The following is a 25,334-nucleotide window of genomic DNA, read 5'->3' on the forward strand; positions in this document are numbered from 1 at the left end:
GTTATTATATTTCGAGGAGATTTAGAAAATGATTTGTTACAGATAAGATTTAGCACTATATGTGGTTCAGGGGTGAACCTATTTAGTATAACAAAAAAGTGAAAGGAGAACTCAGTTTAAAAAATTAATTTGTCTTTCTGGCATCATTATGTTTACATTGGATTTTTAAAAGTATCAAATTTGATAAGGGCAACATTATAGTAAAATGTTGGAAAAGAATTACAAGGACTTGTGGAAAGCAATGAAGCTAGGTAAGCATATGATGAATAAAAGTAATTGGAGAAATGCTCTGGGAAAAATGAGGGAATGGACAATACAGGAAGGAAATGTAGAATAAAAAAGAAAATATGGTATGAAATAATTATGACAAAGTTTTTTTATGCAGATCCATGAAAGAAAATTGGACAGGGATGTGAAAGAGGCTATTATGAACAGAAGAAGAAGAAGGTTTGTTGAAAAGGAAGAAGTGTAATACTTTTATGGAGATTAATGGTTAAAATGTTGCTTGTTAATAGGGGCCATGAGGTACAAAGCAATAGATAACAGGATATGTATTATATTTAAAAAAGTAGAAACAATGGAACATATTTTATCTGTCTAGAATGAGAGTGATTCATCTGTGGGATAATTAAATATATATATATATATATATATATATATATATATATATATATATATATATATATATATATATATATACACACACACACACACACAGACACACACACACACACACAATGAACTCTCAGTTAGCTGGCACCCATGGGGATTGGTAGATGCCAGATAACTGTAGTTTCTGGTTGCTTGAGAGTTACTATTAAAAATAGGCCTGACTAATACTGTACCATATACTATTTGTTTGCTTTGTCTTGTTCTCAGGTTGGGGAGAGAGGGAATTTATTCCTATCTTCCTTTTTAAAACTCTAAAAACATAAGGTATGTTTCTGCGAGGGGGAAACAGAAAGTGCAACACATGAAAATTGTACAGTATTTATTCGATTTTTTTGCCATTTGCTTGAGTGCCAGTTATTTCAGTTTCAATTAACCTTGAGTTTACTGTACACACACACACACACACACACACACACACACACACACACACACACACACACAAACACACACATGTATATATATATATATATATATATATATATTTATATTTATCAGGGGGATTGAAATGGAAAGTGTTATTTATGGTTATTATAAAGAATATGACTAAGAACGAGCTAAAAAAATAAAAAATGCAGGACAACTGGCAATTATGTTTCAGATTTGTCAAGCGAAAACAAAAGAAGTATTATTAATAAGGTATAGGACTCAGCAGACATTATTAGAAGGATAACATTTTGGCTATGGCAAAAATGGTAGTGGATTAAGACAAATGAGGATGTTGTAAATATTAATTTTATTTGATATGCTAATCCTAGGCTGTTCTCTATGCTATTTTCATTATAAATATGTAAAATATGGGTTACTATTAATGCAAAGGTGCTGGAAGGATTTTAATAAAGACCCCCTACTCTTTTTGGCAAGTGATGTGTGATCTTTTACAGCCACCTGATCTACCACCAATTCAGGCAGATGGGGCCATGGTTTAACATCTCATCGAAAGGACAGCACACTTAGAAGTGCAGTAATGTATTGTGGTGTTAGTACTGGAAAATTACTCCAACTGTCTAATATGGGAAAATAATTCAAAGCCTTCTACAGCTAAATCAAGAGTACTACCTGTTGAGCTACTGAGACTGTTTAATTTATGCAAGCATTCTTTACAGTACCTTTGATTCTGTTTTTCAAAGCATTAATCAAAATCATAATAATGGAGCTGTTAACTCTAATGATGAGGAGTGTCTTCATGCTTGTCTAATGACTGGCTTCTGCTTTCCTGAATGTGGAACTGAGCCACAATAATCTGTTTTCCATGAACCTGCTCTGCAATTTATAGTACTTTGTCTTCTGCTCTGATGTCCTTATTTCTTCATCAGTCCCACAATGCGCATCCTGTCACATATCTCAGGCACTTCATCTCCATTACCTCAAGCTTCCTCAACTGCTGTGCATTCACTTCCAGGGTTTCTGAGCGATACAAAAGCACTGGCCTACCACTGTTTTGTACACCTTGGTTTTCATATTCTTTGGCATTCTTCTGTTACACTCTACCCCTGCCACACTGTGCTATTTATCTGCAGCTCCTCTTAATTCTGGATTTAACCTTCTCATCCAGACTTCCATTCTCTTTAACCACCATTCCTGGATACTTGAAAGTGTTTGCCTGTTCTACTATTTTCACTTCTGTCTCGATGTTCAGCTTATTTTCATTTACCCATTGGAGCTATGACAGCTATCTTGTCTGTACTCAGTTTCATCCTTTGTGCCTATAGTTTTGCATTTCAGTCCCATATAATTTACTGAAGTTCCTGTTGAGATTCTGCATGCAGTGTTACATTAGCTGCATGCAATTGCTTTGTTGAGCTATCCTCTCTAACTTATTTGCTAATGTAGCCCATCAGCATATGAACAAGAATGGGCTCAGTGCTGAACCCGAATACACCCTTTCTCACTGGGAATGTCTCTGTGACTTAAAACTGTCTGTACTTGTGTCAGTAGGTCCTTGTACATAGCATGCACCAATTCTACCAATGTTTCTGAGACTTAAAACCATTGCAAGCTTCCACGAGACCTTGCCATATTCTTTCCCCAAAGTTTATGAATACTCTGTTGGACTCTTTCCTCATCTTCAGTTTCTTGTCTACTACCTATCTCACTGCAAACTTTGGTTCATTTGTGCTGCTTCCTGACCTAAACCTGAACTGCTTATCTATTATCTAACTGCTACTATGCATACTCATTTATAATTGTAATGGCTGCAATATGATAAAAACAATAGAAGGTGATGACTAAGAATGTGCACATCAGCCAGTTTTACTTTAAATAATCACATCCCCAGATTTATTACAATATATAACTCAATAACATGTCAATTCAGTAAAAAATACAACTCGGTAACATTACTTGCTATACAGAGTTTAGAAATGCACTCATCAGCAAACACACATACACACACGTGCGCACACACACACACACACACACACACACACACACACACACACACACACACACACACACACACACACACATACACATACAAACATACACACACACACTACATATTGACAGTTTCAGTCTCAGATATGGCAGCATGACTCTTGGACAATGGAAAATTCATCAAATCCAATTTTTTCCCATCTATGCATCAAAACATAATCCCTGGTATTCAGAAAGATTAAATGCACTACAATAACCTGTCCCCTTCAGGTTTTTGTAGTGCATTATGCCAGAGCTCTTCAGAGACCACTGTACAGATACATCAGTAGACTGGAGGGGACTAGCCTACAGTATGGACATCAGTCTCACTGGTGAAGTTGCATGGAAATGTGGCAGTCCAGGAAACAGCAAATGTTAATTAATCATGTATTGTTCCCTGGAAAAATTGCCATCATCTGAACAGCACAAATGGAGAATCATTCTACTGTGATATTTGCAGCTTAGAGTGAAAAATGTATTCCATTTTGTGACAGCATTCACTTCCATGCAAGGATCGGGGCTGTTAGGGAGATTGCGGGTAAGTTTTGCGAATCCATCCATGTGTGTGTGTGTGTGTGTGTGTGTGTGTGTGTGTGTGTGTGTGTGTGTGTGTGTGTATCTGTGCATGTGTGTGTGTGTGTGTGTGTGTGTGTGTGTGTGTGTGCACGTATGTTTCTGTGTGAGAGTATGCCTGTGTGCACATGTTTATACTGGTATGTTTGCAATGCTCTCAATGCCTGCATTCACATATACACACACACATACACACAAGCAGATATACAACCAGTCACTACCTTTTTCAGTTACTGTCCTCTTCTTATATAAAAATTGAGCCTTTTTCACAATAAAGTACCATTCTTCACCCATTTTTTTCCTCATGGTTACCATTATGTGTTTTCCTTTGCCTGATGGTCTCCCTTTCTTACTTTTTTATCTGCCATTTTCTAACATTCTGATGGTAGATTCAAGACAGAAATACTATGCTTCCTTCTCCTGCTGTTCTCCATTTGCTTATTGCTTTTGTGTATACATATATATATATATATAGATATACACACATATATATATATATATATATATATATATATGTATCTATCTATATATATATATATATATATATATATATATATATATATATATATAATATTGCATTTCAGTGAATATTGCCCTAGAGTCATGGTTGTATGATCATGGGTTTAGTATATATCAGTTAAAGAGTTTGGCAAAGTCATTAGTGTAAAGCATTTTCTAGGAGTATCATATCATGCAGTAATTATGATATTGTATGGTTATTATTTAGTATGCAGTAGCATTAGATGGTTTAGGCTTAGTGATGTTATGCGTATATTTTTAGGCATTTTACTTGCAGGTTTGATCACAAAAGGAAATCTATGATGCTACATTTCTGAGCTTCATGTTAAGCTGTTTTTGTAGGGCAACAGGAATGTAAATGATGGGCTGTAGATAATTTCATGAGGTTTTTGTAGTTATGGTCGTGTGTGTGTGTGTCTGTCTGGGCATGTGTGGTATAGATCAACAGATATAGATATAGACAGACAAAAAGATAGATTTAGGTACTGAATGATATACTGATATGTGTAATGAAATACATACTAAATAGGTGTAGATACACTTTCATTCTGAGGTAAATAAGAAAACAATAAATGCTTACACTGCCAGCAGATTTGAAAATGTTTGTTTTACTTTTACATGCAAAATAACTTCTTCAGTTTGAACAGAATGAATTCATCTGTAACAATTAATTACAAGCACTTACCACATGATCCAGAAACAAAAACTGATAAAACAGCTTATTGCTTACATCATTCTATTTGTTTTCTTAGTTATTTGTGTCATTTCTTCAGTTTTGATGCAGCTTTTTATTTGAAAACATCAGGTAAATAGCTATTTTTGTCAGGCTGGTAGTCATACACTGTAGTTCTGGTGACATGGCTTTGGGAATGGACTCAAAATTTGTTGTATTACCAAAAGGGTAGGTTTGAAGTTGCAAAGCAGCAGACTGGGATTTTTGATAGAAGAAGAGGTAGGAGGGACTCTTCAGTTGCTGTCATTTGTTAGATGCTAGATAGTGTGTACTCAGGTATATTATCACCATCCAGAAGGTTTGGGTAGATGCTGAAAAAGTGAGTACAGCAGCATGGTCTACTTCCTGTATATGATACCATGCTACAAACAGATGAATAAAAACATTCACCAAGCAACAGGAATAGCTCTGCTCATGCTTATGAAGTAACTTTGTATGACTGACATAACATTGCAGTTTCACATTTAGAATGAATATAATTGTACATGACATGCTTTTTATTCACTAACAAAAGTACTTTTTAGTAACAAAGAAAGAAAAAAAAAATAAACAAGTGTGTCTCTCTAAGAAGAAAGAGGAGTTCATTTTAAACTGTTTTCATATGATGCTTAACTATGTTGTACTTCGAAAGATTTCAAATAATTTATAATCACGTAAAAATAACAAATACTGAAATGAGAGAACCTTATGAAGTGAAAGTTGGGAAGTCGACACATCAAAAATGAAGTTGTCCATAAAAGATCTCAAGGGTTTTGTACCCCATTACTTGGGTATGAGACGGTAGATGGAAATAACATGATGGAGAGAAGTGTAGATGGTCAGTAACTGACAGTGGATGGTGATGTTGTGGGGTTGGATAGTAGAAAATCCTTTATTTCTACCTTCTCTTTGGAAAGTTATGCAATTTGTGACATCCTTAAGAATAACTGGGTTATTTTTGCTACAAAAATTCAATTGATTAAAGTTTTAGGGAGTGCCCCCGAATAGTGTATAAGAAGGATAAAACATTAAAGCAAATATTAAAAAAGCAGTAAAATACCAGTTAAAAGTAAAGAAGGTATGATTAAGTGTGAGAGGTGTAAGCAGTGTCCGTTTGTATTGACTGCTGATTGTTTGTTTATTAATGGCTTTTGATACAAGGTTAGAGGCCATTTTTCATGTGACTCACACTGAGTGGTATATGTGGCAAGTTGTGGTGCATGTCCGGCATTTTATGCTGGGAAAAACCTTGAGGAAACTCAAGAATAGGGTATACGAATATGTGGTAGACATTAAAAAATGTAGAAATAAGAAATAATAATGTATTATATAGGCATATGCTTGAGTACCCTGGGCATGAATTTAAATTTGTGGTGATTGAGCAAGTTAAGAGTGACTTGAGGGTTTATATCACTGCAGACCACTTGGATAAATGTGTATTAAGATGGCAAATAATGTTAAATTCTACAAACTGACCAGGAATTAATGATTCAATGTCTATTAGCTGTTTATTAAAGAATTTAGAGGTATAATGCTTTTTATAATTGTTATGTTTTTTAGGCATGTATTGTATGTAATTAAATGGTTAATTATTTAATTAGATATCAGTCACATGACTGCGGGTGGAATATAAATGTTGGTTTAGGATGAGCTTTTATTGTTCTGAGGATGTTTCTGATTGAAGAAATGAAAGCGCTTAACCTGTTAACTTATTTTATAAATGGGCATGCCTTCGTTGAAGGTTTTGCGTCAGAGCTGGTAACTCGGCACGTAAAATTCCACTACCAAACATTAGCGGACCGGAGTTCCACTGTGGCAATCCCTAACCGGGATAAGCCAAAAGACACAACAACAACAACAACAACATTAAACTTGTTTGTTTTGAGCTCCTGTTGTGGTTTCTTTACAGTTGTTCTACATGGTCTGTTTCTCTTGAAGTCGACACAATTGTTGCAGAAAGGAAGAGATAAAGGAGGGATCTTGAATTACCTCTTCAGCAGATTTTCTGCAGAAGCAATATTTGTTCAAACATTCATGCAGATGACTTGGGAAGGAGCTGAAATGGAGGATGCAGATGTCCACATCTGGCAGGTGGTTTGGAATCTGAAAGGTTGGTACTTCATATAATAAAACACAAGTTATAAATGAATGTCTTCTTGGAAACTCTACTGTTCTAATTGTTAAAAATGTAGGAAAACATTTTATTTTATACAGATTCCTAAGTAAAACAATCACAAGACTAATATCCCTCAGCTACCAAGGCAGAGTTAATGTTCTGAATCATACTCAGTCTCATAAATATTACAGCACAGCTTTTTATGTCTATTCCATGGTGTTAAAGAAACAGCGCTCCTTGGTCTCCTAGACCGCCACAAGATAAATGGTTACACAAACACTTGAACTAAATAACTGAATCTACATCAACTAACAGTTAACACATGTTGCAGGGATACCTGTATGGCCTTCCCCATCTCCTTAACAATCTTCCATTGCACATGAAACCAAGTGATACTCTTCACTCCTGTAAGTCAGGCCCTGACAATTGAATTGGTACACATAACTTGATGCTGGATTTCACTTGGTTTACTCTCCAAGTGGCAGGTGGGGGTGACTACTGTCAAGGTGATTGTGTCTTTCAGATGTGCTTTAACTTGTAAATTCCTTTAATCTCTGAATCTACAATAAACACTCTTCTTTAGCTCATCTCAGCAAAAGCCAATGTAGGATAATAAAAATATTTAAGCAGCGGACCAAATTTCTTACTCTTATTGATTGTGAATGTCCAGCTACTAAAATATTCACCCTAAGGATAACATTTGTTAATGCTGATTGCTTTTTTGTGCCTAACCTCTGTACTCTTCCCTGTGTCCCTAGAAACATGATCAAACTGTCAAAGGAATGCGTAGCATACAACAAAAGGGTCATAGAGAGCAAAAGCCCCTCTTCTGTTTTCATACATGGACATCACTTGAGTGAGCAACTACTAGAATTTAATGTTTTATGACACACATCCAGTCTTATTTTATTTATTTATTTTCTATTTGATAACCAGTAGGTTGACTTGTCACAAGACCCTTTTCTGCCATGATCTGGGTCCAGATGGCAAACATAGGAGCAGAGAATATAACAGAGCTACAAATATATGAGTCCGAACATACACTAACTACATGCATGATGTAGTAGCTTGGTTACATTATATACATATAATTACAGTGAATTACTCCAATACCAAATACTGAACACACAGAAGAATAGGAAGCAAAGGAAACTGTGTAGAAGGAAATGCTGGGAAAGACAGGAGTAAATACTAGAGATGTTGCCTTTATCTCTGAGGTATTCATATCCAGAATCATTTTGGATTTGTTCTGAATGAGTTATTTTGAAATTCTTGAAGGTTACTATACCTTTTAAATCAGTATTGAGATTATTTCACATAGCAAATCCTAGTCTGGAAAAAGCTTTTTCACCTACAGCTGTTTTAAAGTAGGGCCATTTCAATGACATATGTTCTGATTAGAAGTTTCTTAAGGAGTAGGTTCATTCTCTGATGGGGTGTTTTTTTGGGGGGGTAATATATTTCATGTAATATTGTAAATATTAATGAGCTAAGTAAATAGTTGGGTCTTTCAGTCACTGGGTGCCACTTTAGTTTCTACAGGAGACACCAATGGTGAGTACAAGAGTCTGAAAGAAGCCTGACTACAAATTTTCCATCTTAATATGGAATATCAATTAAGCGCTTATGATGCCATAAATTCCTATGACCTTTTATGACTTTTTCTTTCACATTATATTCCTATAGCACTATATAGGTCACAGTCATTTCAATAATTCTCAAAAATAATTAGAATGACTGCTGAGTTTTACTTCTGTTGGTTGACTCTAAATTCACGAAAGCCAAAGCAGTACTTTATTTCTGATTTTGCAGACTTTTGGATTTGTCCCATTTTCAGACTGATGTTGACTTTTTCATAGTATGCTGCATATTATTAGTGCAGTCTTAGTAGTGGATCTCAAAAGTATTTTGTTGTTTTCGCCTAAAAAGGAGTCTATGTTTTCTTTCCAAAAGTAGCACAATTCATGAAATATTAAAGAAGGACTGTCAATGTTGAGCTCCGGCATTTAACTAATAGCCTTCTTTTACTGCAGTTTATTACATTTATCAAAATATTATGCCATTTACACTTTAAAGAATAAGTGAATTTAACTTGGAGAAAATATAAAGCACTAAAATCAAACTACTTAATAATGTATACAGTTGAATTTAACAGATTATGTTACTTCTTTCACTTGAACATATTTTTGCAAGCTTCTGTGCTATTTCTTATTTATTACTTAAGGACATTTTTCATTCATTTTAACTGCAGCACAAAGCACCATGACAAAAATAACAAAATACACTGTGATGCATGACTTTCAGAACAATGTTGTTATTGTGAAACCTGAAATAGTGCAAAACTGAAAGAAATGCAAGTCAGTGTCTCTTTACAATATTATAATCGTCTAATAAAGTATGTTTTATTGTTAGAATATATTTAAAGAGGCTTAACATTCAAGGCATTTTAAGTTGTCAATGATCTTTAAGCAAATTAAACAGGATGCCATTATACAGAACATGATAAGAGCTATGCTTCCTTAAAATAACTGTTGTGTTTTCCTTGATTAAATATGCATGGAAGACTCATCATTCTGTTCAGTGGAAAGAAAAAAAAATATAAAGCCATTTAGGCTTAATGCCCCGTGGAAGCATATTATACCTAGGATGCTTATTTTGAGCATAGTGTATTCTAAATACTAATAAATGACTCTCTTATTCTTAAACAGAAGTGTAATTGTTTGAATTTACTGCAACTAAATGCCAGCATTATAGCCATTTTAACACAAATGAAAATGGCAGTGACATTCAGATGGTAATCTTCCTAGTGAATGGCAAACTAATTTGCATTTTGCATTAAAGTGCAAACCAATTAGTAAATCAAACCCATTCAGTATTCTCTGGAGTATTATTTAGAAGAGTAGATTCTATCACAACTTTACTTTAAAAATATAACAATGTTTTGCTACTCTGTGAGCAATTCCTTCATTCCTTACTTTAGTGAAGCTTATAATATCTTTGTGACCTTTTTTTCTTCTATACCATGCCATATACAAATGATGTGCTTTCTGCAAGAAGCAGTTTATTCCTGTCCATTTGTTTGCTAATGTAATTGCAGCATCACATTCTTTCTATATGCCAATTGTTGTGGATACATGTTTACCTCTGGTATCATAATTCATGACAAGAGACGTTGCAAACAGTTTACAAAACTCAGACTGTAGTAGTGGTTATAGGGGATGTGATCAAAGGTTTAAAGACTATCAGTCAGGATAATCAATATAGGGATTTTATATTGCCAAGCATATCTTTCAATGCATGATGCTGTTAAGAGAGGGACTATTTAAAATATGTTTATTAGTCTTTAGGTGGTGCTTAGAAACAAATAGCACAGTGTCTTATATAAAATAGTATGCTGAGCAGTGATGGTGGTGGGGGTGGGGGTTATTCAGAAATACATGTAGTACTATAGCTTTAATGACTACATAGTGTGATGTAAATAAATGCCATGCAAATGCGTTTCAACATATGGATGATGAAATCAAAAATGGCAGCATGATTCAGAAACATATAAAGTTTGAGGGTTTATATTAAATTATTGAATGGAACGAATGTTGAACAGCAGAAATATCGAAAGTCCAGTTCAAAGTACTTGGTTTTGTGGGGGGCTGTGCCCCCAGACCCCCCGCTAATTATATATACCAACTCCAAGATCGCACTACAGTGAGGAAAGGGCAAAATTCCCGATCTTTGCTGCACCCCAATCCCACAAACCCGAACTCGACGAATGGCACTTTTGATATTTCGGCCGTTCGACATTTGTTCCATTCGATAATTTAATATAGACCCAAATTTGAGTGGTGAGCTGTTCAATCAGCTTATCATTCAACATCATTTCTTTGTAAGCATGTATATCACTTATGCTAAAATATCAGGATCAGTGTCTACATTAGCTGGTCAGCATCCTTTAGGGGCTGCTTTGAAGTTTAATGTCCATGATGTTATGAGCTACTAGCTTGTATGATGAGTCCATAACCAGCTGACATACTATCACCTGCATGACTGAGACATAGTCGACTGCCACCATGAGGACAGAGACATTTTATGGGAAATAGTAATCTACTGGCATTCTCACATGTGATCAAATCGGATGATTGGAATACTTAACCCTGTGGACATGAAGACTTGTGCAGCATCAACTGACCTTGCTGTTTGGACCTTTCAGTTTCTAAGTGGGGACATGATAAGAGTTTCGCAGGTGTCAGTGTCACAAATCGTACACCATTTCTACAATTTCCTAGATGTGATGCTGATGCATGTGGAGGAGCATATTTCACTCCCACAGAGAGCAAAAAAAAAAACTACAACTATGAGAGCATTCTACAACACTGCCCATTTCTCTGGGGTCCTATTCACCATTATCTTTACCTATATTTCTCTCAAGGCTCCACCCGTTTTACATAATATCCAGTATATCAACCGTAATGACTTCTACACTACCAACTGCCAGGTAATTTGCAGTGCAGTGTGTCCAGGCAGTTCCCATAGTTCCCATAACTGACATACTTGTGACCTATGCCAGTGTTTTACATGAGAGACTTTCTACAGGGTTATCTACTTGGTAGGTTCATACATTAACAACCTCAGAAGCCATGAAGGTCCAGTCCAATTGACATAGCTAGCAGATCACTCATAATGGTGTTTGCTGTTGGATGTTGCAGATGACACTCATGTGCCTTGGAAATTTGGCTATGATCCACATTTGCAGCCCTAAGACAGTGGTGGAGATGGTGCTCAACATAATACAGGTACAGATATGGAAAATCATTTAATACATGTAGGGAGTGCTGAAGTCTTGCTTCAACTGCCAGGATGTATTTAGTGAAGCAATGTAATATGATCCGGAGATATGCAGCAAAATATTTTGTCTGTACTATGCTATATAACATGGAGCTAAGAAAATGTTACAGAAAGAGGAGACCCTGCACTGGCTAATGTTCCTGTGCCAGCAACCAAAGAGAATTCAGGTAAGGAGTTGTTTGAGGAGAGAGCTACAGTAGAGCCCCATGCAAGACAGATGGCAAAGATGTGACTATAGCCCATGATGACAAATAAAGAAGAAATCTGATTAATGTATTTTCATACATAGGCTATTCATTACAGCACATTAACTGGCGACAATGTGCATCAGTCATTACCATAGCCACTTTAGCCAATAAAGTGAGGAAAACACAGTCATCATCATTTGACAGGCTATGTATTACAGCACATTGACTGGCCACAATGTGCATCAGTCATTACCATAGCCACTTTAGCCAATGGAGTGGGGAAAGCACAGTCATCATCATTTGAACAAGTGGTGATGAACAAAGGCATAAGACAAAAATGCTTGCATGCTTGGAATGGTCATGGGTGGTGTTAGTGGTAACCACGCACATGACTAGGAAATTGTGAGGGATCAGATATTATGCCCACAGATGATATCACAGAGCTTCCTGGGGATGCTGAATGTGTGTATAATGAGGCATCACAGTGATAGGTCTGGAAGAATGTGGCCCTGAAGATTTTTTAGTATGTTGGTTGCATGTGCAGGCAGTCACTATCGATTTTGCTGTGTGGTTCTATCAAATAGATGGATGCCACTATATTATGTTGTGACATACCTACATGTCAGTCATGTGACATCTACAGGGGAGTTGGCTGGTTTTGATCTCTAGGACACTGAGGGGTATGCCTGTTTGGATATCTTTATAGTGGAGCTGAATGAATGTCAGGCAAGCCAACATGAATGTCCACGGCTTGGGATGGTGGCCACAGTGGAGCCAGATAAGCATCAGCCATTGCTTGGTAAGAGTCTATGGCCAGGGTGGAGGCAGCCATAAACAGTATAACCATTACACAAATGGTGTGTGTCATCTGTGCTAGGCAGCTATGTATATCTGCAGTGTACAATTTTCACTTATGCAGTCAAACAAAAAAACCTTCGGATGAATACTGCTATGTTCTTAAATATTTTATTAAAACCAAAAAAGAATCCAAGGGAATCAATGTATCCAAAGTATTAGTGCTTTCGGGTGTTAACCCTTCATCAGATAAAACACAAGTAATATTAAGCACAATTTAAAAGTAAAAACACCCAATCAGACACTAGTAAAAAACCCGCCTATTCCTCAGGGTAGGTTTCATGGGGATGACATCATTAAGGCCCGGCCTCCTATGGGCCATGAGCTCTATAATCCATCTGGACTCTATGAGCTCAGCAAGTTGTTTGATGTCCCCCCACCTTTTATTAAGTTTGACATTGGCAATAGCCCTAAACCTAAAACTATGTGTAGAGAAGTCATTCACATGCCTAAACAGGGCATTGTGTATGTCACCATTTCTTTTTTTCAAAACAGGTTTATTGTTTTAACATATAAGAGAAATATCATAACAATTTTATACAAGTAATTAAAAATAGGTATTATTATAATATTCAACAAAACAACTAAAGTATTTACAAAGACATCCACTACAATCAGATCAATTAATAAAACTAAAATACCATGCTATTGAAATTAAAATTTTTTTAACAAATTTTGTAAATTATCCCATACAATAAAATAAGATGTTTTTTTTCTGTTTGTTCTAGTCCTAATTGTGTTTATTTCCATATGGCACACTATATTCATAACATTTTTAAATTCATTGAACGAAGGAGGTGTATCTGAAATCCAATTTCTAGTTATTATTTTCCTAGCCACTGCTAGAATAGACCATAACAAGGGAAGCTTAACCTTTTTAACACTTTGAGGTACGGGTGTGTTGAATAATATAAGAGATTTAGAAATAATGAAATTATCTGTAAAAAGAGCCTGCAAAAATTCATTAATTGACTTCCAGTATTCTTTCAATTTTATACAGTCATAAAACATATGAGCCCAGTCAGCATTAATTTCTACATTACATCTCTTACATAGATTATCTTTATTATTTATTTTATTCATCATCAAAGGTGTATAAAAAGATCTATGTAAAAATTTCCATGTATAAAGTCTCCAGACAATGGAAGACGTAGTTCTATAAGCAGATTCCAATATATATTGTTTATCTAGTTGATTTGGTGGGTCCCCATTAATAGAAGTGAAATAATTCCAGTATGAATCTACACTGTAAAAAGTTTCTTGTCTGATAACTTTAGTATGTCACCATTTCTAATGGCTGATAAATGTTGTAGCACCCTTACTTTTAGCATATTGTTGGTCTTGCCCACATAGAAACATGGGCAAGATTTACATTCAGCCAGATAAACGATGTCTTTAGTCCTGCATGTTGCCCTAGCCTTTAGCTGAAAGATTTTTCCTGTTTTAGGGTGTATAAAGGTAGTGTCTTTGTGTATATAGGGACATGCCTTACACATCCCACAAGGTACACTACTAACTTGTGTGACATATTTTATTTTTTCTGTGTAATGTTCTCCACAGAGAATATCCTTCAAGTTACTATTTTTTCTATATCCGAATATGGGATATGGACCTGTAATACTCCTAATCTTGTCATCACTGGTTAGGATATTCCAATTTTTCCTTACTATATCGCTAATGTCTTTGATATTACTGCTGTATGTGAACATCAACTTGAGTCTTTGCTCACCCGCTCTGCCATGTGTGTGCTCCTTTGTTAAAGAATCTGAGGAGTATAGCCATGGTTTATATCTCTGTCCCCTTTTGGCTTTACTATTACAAATAGTCTTATTGACCATATTCACCTGGTATCCCCTATCTTAAAAGCCTTTCAACCTATTGGTTTTTCCTTCAAAGCAAGATTCCTCAGTGCAAATCCTAGAGATCCTGCTCATCTGTCCTTGTATTATACTGGGGAAGGTGTGTCGTGGATGCATACTATCGTATGATAGGAGCGTATTTTTCCAGCATTCCTTTCTATGTAGACCAGTTGAAAATCCTAAACTGGTTTGTGTTATGGAGACATCCAGGAAATCTATGTTGGTATAAGATACCTCCTTAGTGAACCTGAAAAAATGTGTGGTGGAATGTAAATAATTAATAAACTGGTCCAATAAAGAAGTCTCCCCCTTCCACAAGATGAAAACGTCGTCTACAAAATGTTTGTACAGTCTGATGTTAGACTGCCAAATAGGGTTGTTGTGAATATACTGGTTTTCCCAAAAAGAAAGCACTAGATTAGCATAGGTATTAGCACAGGGTGTGCCCATGGCCACACCCTGTGCTTGTCTATACAACTGTTGTGGACCACAAAAATTCATTGTTGTCCAGCACCAAACTTAGCATAGTTCTTATTAGACTTATCTTGCCTTCATCAACGTCCCGTGCTTTCAAAAGTTCACCAACGGCTGTAACGCCATATTCGTTGTTTATAACAGTGAATAAACTCTGTATATCAAAAGTCACCATAAGATATGGGTCATCACTGGGTCCCTTTTGCACTTCCCCTAGTGCTTTCAAAAAACCCCCAGTATCTATCAAAATATTGTCCATGCTGTCTACTATCGGCCGGAGAGTGATTTCCAGCCATATTGAAATATTTTCTGTCACCCATTTTCTCGCTGAGACTATTGGTCGTAGGGGCAGATCTTTCAAGGATTTGTGAATCTTAGGTAGGCCTTTGAAGATAGGGGTAACTACTCCTTCTATTTTGAGGAAGTTGTATAATTCCTCATTTATAACCATATTTTGCAAAAGCTGTTCCAAGGTTTTATGTACCTTATTAATTAATAATTTGAAATTCAGAGGGTTAATCGGAACATAAGTCTCCAAGTCAGATAGTAAAGAACTTAACTTATTCTGATAGAAACTGGTATCCATTACCACAATAGCACCCCCTTTATCTGCCATTTTTATGGTTATGTTGTTGTTGTTACTTAGGTCATGTAGAGCTTGTTTTTGTAATGAGCTTAAATTGTAGCACCTTTGAGTAAAGCCCCTCTGAAAATATTCTAGGAGGTCATTCTCACAAGCTTTTATGAAAAGATTCATTGATGCAGTGAATGTGGGGACAAAACTACTAGGCTGTCTCAACCCCATCCTATTGATATTGCTGTTACCAAACATATTACGTAAAGCCACAGTTCTACAATACATCGTGAGATCCATTACTATTTCATGGTATACACTTTCTCTACTTGGAACAAACGATAGCCCCTTATTCAAAACATACAGTTCATTTTGACTCAAACAATAGCTAGATAGATTATACACAATGTCATTATTACCAGAAACAGTCAGTCCAAAATTCTCTTCTTGTTTTGTGAGTCTCTGCCCTCTCTCAACGAGCGTTTCCAGGCCCCTTTCTTTCTGACAGGGACTGGTAGACTGTTCAAAAAATGCTGTTCAGGCAATAAATCCTTGGGACGAGCCCCCAGTCGAAAGTCATCATTAACAGTGGTTACCCTACGATTAGTCTTATTGTCCAAGATTAATTCTTTATGGTTAAATGTTAGACCCAAAGTCCTTTGCTGTTCTGCACCATTATGTTCCACCAAATCACTGGCGTCAGAAGCGGAAGCAACAATCAAAGCTCCCGCTGTCGATGGAATCTCAGTACTGTGAACGGTTACAATATTTGAGGTGACATCATCATTCGTCGCCAAGTCACCTTGTTGACAAGTAGCCTGTTGTTGCTGTAGTGCAACGCTACCTGGTTCTATAGCCCTCATTTGTCTCTCTGAATTATTCAGAGCTGTAGAAAAGGATTTCACTGTATTGCGTGAATTTGACGGGTATCTGGTATGATTGTTACCCTTCTCTGACTGCACTGTCCTAGGTTTTGCCCACACAAAGATGCTCCCTCTAGAGGAAATCTTCATGGTCTCTTCTTAATTTGTTCATTTTAGTCATTTTCTATTTATTTTCATTCTCCGATAAAGAATGGTAAGTATCATGAAGTCGTTGCATATATGTAGCCCCTTCAAAATCATTCCGGAGTTGATGTTGCAGTTTCTTAACATCATCTTTCAAAGAGGCTATTTCAGGTGCAAAGTAGTCATTCAAGAGCTCCATGTATTGGAAGCTCGTTTTTATATTTATAAGTTGCCACTTAGCCAGTAACTCAGGGTAGCGATCCCCCTGTGTCGGCATACATAGAACCCTCATCCCACGAGGGACAATGCCGTATTTTAAACATGCTTGAAAATGAAAAGTCTGCCACTGGAGACGTTGCAGTTTCCTCATTTTGTAACTGTAGTCTCTCAAAAGTTCATCAAAGTTTTTATCTACCATGGCAGGAACAGATCCATTTAAGCTGATGTTGTTAAGGTCCAAAAAGCCCATATTGAGCAACGGGTTGTCCATAGATATAAAATGCTCAAAATTCTTACCATTCACATTCTGTCTCAATAGTCCATTGTCAACTATAGCGTTAGCAGAACTTTCTTCAGTAGACATAGCAGCTCAGCACCAATAGAGCACAATAGAGCACAAACCCAAAGTAATTCCAAAAAAATACTCGATGCTAACGTGATCCAACCAAAGGAGAATAAACCAATGCAGTCAAACAAAAAACCTTCGGATGAATACTGCTATGTTCTTAAATATTTTATTAAAACCAAAAAAGAATCCAAGGGAATCAATGTATCCAAAGTATTAGCGCTTTCGGATGTTAACCCTTCATCAGATAAAACACAAGTAATATTAAACACAATTTAAAAGTAAAAACACCCAATCAGACACTAGTAAAAAACCTGCCTATTCCTCAGGGTAGGTTTCATGGGGATGACATCATTAAGGCCCTGCCTCCTATGGGCCATGAGCTCTATAATCCATCTGGACTCTATGAGCTCAGTAAGTTGTTTGATGCCCCCCCCTTTTATTAAGTTTGACATTGGCAATAGCCCTAAACCTAAAACTATGTGTAGAGAAGTCATTCACATGCCTAAACAGGGCATTGTGTATGTCACCATTTCTAATGGCTGATAAATGTTGTAGCACCCTTACTTTTAGCATATTGTTGGTCTTGCCCACATAGAAACATGGGCAAGATATGCATTCAGCCAGATAAACGATGTCTTTAGTCCTGCATGTTGCCCTAGCCTTTAGCTGAAAGATTTTTCCTGTATTAGGGTGTATAAAGGTAGTGTCTTTGTGTATATAGGGACATGCCTTACACATCCCACAAGGTACACTACCAACTTGTGTGACATATTTTATTTTTTCTGTGTAATGCTCTCCACAGAGAATATCCTTCAGGTTCCTATTTTTTCTATATCCGAATATGGGATATGGACCTGTAATACTCCTAATCTTGTCATCACTGGTTAGGATATTCCAATTTTTCCTTACTATATCGCCAATGTCGCTACCCTGAGTTACTGGCTAAGTGGCAACTTATAAATATAAAAACGAGCTTCCAATACATGGAGCTCTTGAATGACTACTTTGCACCTGAAATAGCCTCTTTGAAAGATGATGTGAAGAAACTGCAACATCAACTCCGGAATGATTTTGAAGGGGCTACATATATGCAACGACTTGATGATACTTACCATTCTTTATCGGAGAATGAAAATAAATTGAAAATGATTAAAATGAACAAATTAAGAAGAGACCATGAAGATTTCTCTAGAGGGAGCATCTTTGTGTGGGCAAAACCTAGGACAGTGCAGTCAGAGAAGGGTAACAATCATACCAGATACCAGTCTCATTCACGCAATACAGTGAAATCCTTTTCTACAGCTCTGAATAATTCAGAGAGACAAATGAGGGCTATAGAACCAGGTAGCGTTGCACTACAGCAACCACAGGCTGCTCTTCAATGAGGTGACTTGGCGACGAATGATGATGTCACCTCAAATATTGTAACCGTTCACAGTACTGAGATTCCATCGACAGCGGGAGCTTTGATTGTTGCTTCCGCTTCTGACGCCAGTGATTTGGTGGAACATAATGGTGCAGAACAGCAAAGGACTTTAGGTCTAACATTTAACCATAAAGAATTAATCTTGGACAATAAGACTAATCGTAGGGTAACCACTGTTAATGATGACTTTCGAATGGGGGCTCGTCCCAAGGATTTATTGCCTGAACAGCATTTTTTGAACAGTCTACCAGTCCCTGTCAGAAAGAAAGGGGCCTGGAAACGCTCGTTGAGCGAGGGCAGAGACTCACAAAACAAGAAGAGAATTTTGGACTGACTGTTTCTGGTAATAATGACATTGTGTATAATCTATCTAGCTATTGTTTGAGTAAAAATTAACTGTATGTTTTGAATAAGGGGCTATCGTTTGTTCCAAGTAGAGAAAGGGTATACCATGAAATTGTAATGGATCTCATGATGTATTGTAGAAATGTGGCTTTACGTAATATGTTTGGTAACAGCAATATCAATAGGATGGGGTTGAGACAGCCTAGTAGTTTTGTCCCCACACTCACTGCATCAATGAATCTTTTCATAAAAGCTTGTGAGAATGACCTCCTAGAATATTTTCAGAGGGGCTTTACTCAAAGGTACTACAATTTAAGCTCATTACAAAAACAAGCTCTACATGACCTAAGTAACAACAACAACATAACCATAAAAATGGCAGATAAAGGGGGTGCTATTGTGGTAATGGATACCAGTTTCTATCAGAATAAGTTAAGTTCTTTACTATCTGACTTGGAGACTTATGTTCCGATTAACCCTCTGAATGTCAAATTATTAATTAATAAGGTACATAAAACCTTGGAACAGCTTTTGCAAAATATGGTTATAAATGAGGAATTATACAACTTCCTCAAAATAGAAGGAGTAGTTACCCCTATCTTCAAAGGCCTACCTAAGATTCACAAATCCTTGAAAGATCCGCCCCTACGACCAATAGTCTCGGGGAGAAAATGGGTGACAGAAAATATTTCAATATGGCTGGAAATCACTCTCCGGCCGATAGTAGACAGCATGGACAATATTTTGATAGATACTGGGGTTTTTTTGAAAGCACTAGGCGAAGTGCAAAAGGGACCCAGTGATGACCCATATCTTATGGTGACTTTTGATATACAGAGTTTATTCACTGTTATAAACAATGAATATGGTGTTACAGCCATTGGTGAACTTTTGAAAGCACGTGACGTTGATGAAGACAAGATAAGTCTAATAAGAACTATGTTAAGTTTGGTGCTGGACAACAATGTATTTTTGGGTCCACAACAGTTGTATAGACAAGCACAGGGTGTGGCCATGGGCACACCCTGTGCTAATACCTATGCTAATCTAGTGCTTTCTTTTTGGGAAAACCAGTATATTCACAACAACCCTATTTGGCAGTCTAACATCAGACTGTACAAACGTTTTGTAGAAGACGTTTTCATCTTGTGGAAGGGGGAGACTTCTTTATTGGACCAGTTTATTAATTATTTACATTCCACCACACATTTTTTCAGGTTCACTAAGGAGGTATCTTATACCAACATAGATGTCCTGGATGTCTCCATAACACAAACCAGTTTAGGATTTTCAACTGGTCTACATAGAAAGGAATGCTGGAAAAATACGCTCCTATCATACGATAGTATGCATCAACGACACACCTTCCCCAATATAATACAAGGACAGATGAGCAGGAACTCTAGGATTTGCACTGAGAAATCTTGCTTTGAAGGAGAAACCAATAGGTTGAAAGGCTTTTTGCAAGATAGGGGATACCAGGTGAATATGGTCAATAAGACTATTTGTAATAGTAAAGCCAAAAGGGGACAGAGATATAGACCATGGCTATACTCCTCAGATTCGTTAACAAAGGAGCACACACATGGCAGAGCGGGTGAGTTAAGAATCAAGTTGATGTTCACATACAGCAGTAATATCAAAGACATTAGCGATATAGTAAGGAAAAATTGGAATATCCTAACCAGTGATGACAAGATTAGGAGTATTACAGGTCCATATCCCATATTCGGATATAGAAAAAATAGGAACCTGAAGGATATTCTCTGTGGAGAACATTACACAGAAAAAATAAAATATGTCACACAAGTTGGTAGTGTACCTTGTGGGATGTGTAAGGCATGTCCCTATATACACAAAGACACTACCTTTATACACCCTAATACAGGAAAAATCTTTCAGCTAAAGGCTAGGGCAACATGCAGGACTAAAGACATCGTTTATCTGGCTGAATGTAAATCTTGCCCATGTTTCTATGTGGGCAAGACCAACAATATGCTAAAAGTAAGGGTGCTACAACATTTATCAGCCATTAGAAATGGTGACATACACAATGCCCTGTCTAGGCATGTGAATGACTTCTCTACACATAGTTTTAGGTTTAGGGCTATTGCCAATGTCAAACGTAATAAAAGGGGGGGGGGGACATCAAACAACTTACTGAGCTCATAGAGTCCAGATGGATTATAGAGCTCATGGCCCATAGGAGGCAGGGCCTTAATGATGTCATCCCCATGAAACCTACCCTGAGGAATAGGCGGGTTTTTTCTAGTGTCTGATTGGGTGTTTTTACTTTTAAATTGTGCTTAATATTACTTGTGTTTTATCTGATGAAGGGTTAACACCCGAAAGCGCTAATACTTTGGATACATTGATTCCCTTGGATTCTTTTTTGGTTTAAATAAAATATTTAAGAACATAGCAGTATTTATCCGAAGGTTTTTTGTTTGACTGCATTGGTTTATTCTCCTTTGGTTGGATCACGTTAGCATTGAGCATTTTTTGGAATTACAATTTTCACTTACCATGGCTATGGTGGCCAATTCCTAGCAGCAACAGAGTGTCACCAATGGAAACCAGGCAGGCTACCATTGCTTTTATTCCCCCTAACATTCCCTATAATGGTTGAAGTTGTTTCATACACATCAAGCAGCACAATCAGCAGCTGTGATATGGTCTAGTTAACATGTGTCTGCGCCTATATCAGAGCCCTGCACATCTATTGATTAATGACAAAAGTTGCCACCCATGTAAAGGAGTGATTGGGACTTAGAATGCCCAAAGTCACCAACATATTTATGTACAGTGACATGTGTGCTCACCTAACACATTGTGCATCTCTCTTATGCTGGATATGTTGGTGCAGACTAAGTATCTATTGTGGGATCAATTGAATGGGCCATCTTACACTAAATGCACATGATGAATTAGGTTCATTTTGGATCATTGGAGTCTCTTCAGCTATGGGATAGGGGAGTGTTACCTCCCCTGTTAGTATTGTTAACTGTACTATCGTGTCCTTGGAGTGTGCCAGGTGTATGTTGGTATTATTAATAGCCTCTACCGACACACTGACATCAAGCTTGTGCTGGTTCCTTTCCTAGTGGATACTGAGAATGCATTCATATAAAATACTAGTATGCAATCCAGTGCATATGTGACTCCCTACATGATGCAACAAACAGACTGTTACATCTCAACATGTACATAGCTTATGAGCACCTTGTGGTGCAGGTTGTCTGCATTGCAGGATTAATGCCGCTGGGAGAATGAAATGGAGAATGGTTTGTACTAGTAAACTGTGCAGTAGTGATATGCAATGTCCAAGTGGAGTGATATATGCCACTGTTCACCTGGTACATCCCCGACAGACACTGAGGCAGATGTATCTTGTGATAAAGGTGTTTTCAGTTGCAGTTCTAAAGTTCCTGTTGTGACGTTAGTGTAGGTGGTTTTGGTGAGTACACTGGAATGATGTGCTAGGCAATGTTGTTATGGAATGGCATTTACCACTATTCACCTGTGGTATTCACAACAGACACCTGGGTAGGCCTAACCAGCTTGGCTCCCACACCCGACCTAGCACTGGGCATTAGCTTTCTCTCTGTGTAACTACCAAGGGATATTAGTAAATCCTCAGTGTCTGTAAGCTGCTGCTGTTTCAGTGGTGCTGTCTCAATAGTCAGTCTGTCCATGAGCCTTGGCCTTGGCTTGGAGGATCATGTTAGTGTCCCGCTTATGCACCAGCAATAATGTCCACTTTTGACTACCCATATCATTGATATCCAGCACAATTTTTTCTTACATCCTACACCTAGTACAGGATGGTTGCAACTACCTTGCTCAAGATTCTTCTGATATGTGTGTGTGTGTGTGTGTGTGTGTGTGTGTGTGTGTGTGTGTGTGTGTGTGTGTGTGTGTGTGTGTGTGTGTGTGTGTGTGTGTGTGTGTGTGTGTGTGCGTGTGCGTGTGTGTGTGTGTGTGTGTGTGTGTATGTGTGTGTGTAGGGCCTGGAGCAGCACCTCCATCTCCTGCAGGGTGAACTTTTATAGCTGCTACCATTCTTTTAGTGCCACAATACCTAAGGCACACCTGTAAGCACACATGGGGATCAGAGTATGTTTGTAGGATTATCCATGTCAGCCAAAGCTGCCACCTCATTGCAATAATACCCCTGTGGTAAGCATGACCATGAGCATTGCTATGAGGTTACTGTCCTGACACTGTACCATAGTGTGGCAGCTGTGAGCCTGTGATTCATGCCTGCTGTCCTTTATGATAGCATCAACAGCTTAATGTGTAATGTGTGCCCATTGTACTGCAGGAACAGCATCCCCATTAGCTTGTCTTGTTGCTTGTGTAGCAATGCAGCATTCAGGAGATACTAACAAACAGGAATGTATCTCAGACTGCCTGCTTTTTGTGCCACCCTCCCCCATCCAGGTGGTATATATACACTATGCACAATTTTATAAGCTATGCCCTGTCCTGTTCTAAGTGCAAATGTGGATGATAGAGTAAGAATTTCTCTAAACTAATCCTCACTCAGAGTAAGAATTTTTCTAAAATAATCCTCACTCATTGATATCTGTCAGTGACTAATAAAAAAACACCTTAAAAGAGCACATGGGTTAAATGCAAATATGAGATTTTTCATACTTCAACCTCTTAGTCAAATTCAGTTTATTACATGTAACCTCAGATCCTCAATTAAATGTTCATTCTACTTCCTCCATAATCAGTAAGCTAGATTTCAAAAGAGTTTCTTTCTGTATAGGTCTAACCTGATTCCAAAGGACCCAATCTCTCTGCAAGTGACCTACTTCAGTATAAGACCTATTTATAAAGAGGTTTACACTGGGAGCAAGATTCTGAAACATCTGCTCGCTGTCTTCTCTCAGTGTAAGTGGTCACTTACCCTGAAAGCAAGTCTTTTTGAATCAGGCCCAATAATTTCCATATCAGTCCTAACAACTGATCTTTACTTTATCTCCTGTGTAATACTTTCTTACAAATACACTCAGCCAGGGGGATTCAATAAAGCTTACATGAGAATGTTTACATGCACACTCGTGAGAAAACATTTAGATTCAGTAAACTCGGCATTGTGGAGCGCACTCACAAGCAAATATGGAAACTTTCATGGAATGCAAATTACAGCATAAGTAGATGAATTTCATGCTAATGAAGAAAATCAACATAGTGGAGCGATTTAACAACTTCTAAAGCAACCGTGTAGACACCATGTCCTTGTTTGACGTGCATTCCAAAACATTCCAAATACAGCTACAAAAAGTAGTCTACACTGAAACAAGAGCAAGTAAAAGCTCTTACATTTGTACAGAACTGCCCTTAACATGTAACACCACATATATTCTGACCTAATTACAATGGTTGGATGCTAGAAAATTAGTGTAACAGTCATAATAGTTCCTTTTTAACATAAATCCAGCTTTGCTCCCTCACCCCCAAATGAAGAATACACGTGTAAGCAACGCAGGCTGCTAAAATATGTAAACCTCCATGAAACAGAGTATTATACTGTAATGTATGCATATGCAGCATGTAGCTGATGAATTACAGTATTCCTCTGTTACAGCATTAGGCTCTTGTGCAGTTTCTCTGTCTATATGGTTACTAAGCATGTAGATTCTGGGCTGTCAGCATGGCGAAGATGCAAATGAGGTCAAAACTCATTAGAATTGTTGAATCTCAAAAAAGAGTAACTGTGTTGGGATGCTTACTTCATGTAGGCACTTGCACAGTGTTCATGTTGAATGCATGACAACAGTGAATGCTGATATCAGGGGGGTGTCAAGTTACACTTGCAGAGGTGAACATGTAGGGTTGTGAAGGGTGAAAGTGGATGTAAGCAGTGTCCAATTCCAAAGTTCTCTGTCAATCCTCATTACTTGTTTGTTAAAATGTTTCAGATATGTCCACATTAATTTAAAATGTATTTTTTAAATTTTCATCCTTGTTTGCAAGTGGAGGCATTTAGTGCAACCAGAAGAAATAGATGAATGAATGGCAGGTTTCTCTGTATTGTTATCTAACTATTCCTGTGGCAACACATGTATGTGTTAGGGATGGAATATAAATGGTCCTGGGTTTGACTACAGAGTGTGCAACCTTTCCTTCACTTTGTATGGTCCATGCTTGCGCATTATCCCAAGAACAGAGGAAATATCAATT

This window comes from Protopterus annectens, chromosome 3.part0 (genome assembly GCF_019279795.1).
Source record: "Protopterus annectens isolate FY-2018-M chromosome 3.part0, PAN1.0, whole genome shotgun sequence".
NCBI lineage: Eukaryota > Metazoa > Chordata > Ceratodontiformes > Protopteridae > Protopterus > Protopterus annectens.